This window comes from Propithecus coquereli, unplaced genomic scaffold (genome assembly GCF_000956105.1).
Source record: "Propithecus coquereli isolate 6110/MARCELLA unplaced genomic scaffold, Pcoq_1.0 Scaffold357, whole genome shotgun sequence".
NCBI lineage: Eukaryota > Metazoa > Chordata > Mammalia > Primates > Indriidae > Propithecus > Propithecus coquereli.
Genome location: NW_012149252.1, coordinates 1,407,032 through 1,408,311, shown reverse-complemented (window position 1 = coordinate 1,408,311; position 1,280 = coordinate 1,407,032). Strand labels below are relative to the sequence as shown.

Sequence of the window (1,280 nt, the reverse complement as noted above, 5' to 3'; positions counted from 1 at the left end):
ATTGTTTTCCACTTTCTTTCCTCTATCTGGTCTTGTATTAATATGTATTTGTATTTCAGCAGCACTTCAGAAATGTGTTACATTTAAATAAGCAATTCAAGGGTGAGGGGACCAACTATATGAGGGTCCCCTAAAGAACAGAAACTTACCTCTACCAATCCTCCTTCCTGCCATGGCTGTGGTGGAGAAATATGGTAGCCTGAGAGGACCCCTCCTTCTCCTTTACTACTTCTATGGTACCTACTGTTCTAGAGCTCTACCAGAGTAGGGCTTAGGAACTTCATCCGTGCCCGAGAAATTTCCGCTGAGACATAAAGGTCCAGGAGGATGCAGAGATCTGAGCTGGCTCCAGAAAAGTAGTCACTTAATTTCCACATAGTCCCAATCCCAAATTGTTGGGATCTCTCAGAGTTGGTTATACTTTCTGAGTTAAAAGCAAGATTCTCTCCTTTTCATTAGAGGACCTCAATTAGCCAGAATCAAAAATGGGGTGGCAACAGTTTCCCAAAGAACCACAGTGCAAACGTAAAGGCTGTACTGTCTGAGTAATTGTGGCAAAGAATGGTAGGGGATGAGAATGAGGATATCTCCTAAGTACTTGTTCGTGTAGTGTCATAAACTGAGCGAGAACTTTCTCACTTACTGCTCATATAGTACATGCTCATATGAGGATACTAAAGCCCATGCAGAGTACCCAAATGTTATAGATGATTTTAAAGGTAGATTCTCTCAATTAATTTAATTTATAATTTTTACTAAGTAGAATGTGACATATTTTGAGGTTGAGTTTTGCAACTGTTGTATGTTAAAGAAAAATATATAGTTAAAGCAAAACAAACTAACAACAACAAAAACCAGTTTGACCTACAATTTTAATCATGCCATTAGGGGAATGTACTTTTCTTATCGTCGTGTAAATTCATGGGCTCTTTTTAAATGGAGATTCAAATTTCCTTGGGGCCCTATTTAAACCATGTTGCTAAATTATAATATAGGCAAAGGAAAACTTTTATTTCTGCTTTGTATTTCACAGTCAAAGAATACTCTTACCTCATCAGAGAATCTTTGCAAATACCTTTTACTCCACTATGCAAAATCCTGTGGAACCAGTTATTTTAAAACAAATTTTTAGCTAAAAGATCAAGTTAATGTATCTGAGTTAGAGACCTACACCATCCGCAACTCTGTAGGTTCTATAGCATCCAGCATAACGTCTTAAGTACAGTGATTCGTCAATGAATGCTTGTTAAATCAAATCAAATCTTAAAATTTCAATTAAT

At 36.9% G+C, this 1,280-nt stretch overlaps 1 protein-coding gene across 1 annotated transcript in view; it reads right to left on the bottom strand.

Annotated features, from left to right (window-relative positions):
• ABCA12 (ATP-binding cassette, sub-family A (ABC1), member 12) overlaps window positions 1-1,280 on the bottom strand; it is a 203,578-nt gene that overhangs the window by 35,854 nt on the left and 166,444 nt on the right. The window lies entirely within an intron of this gene.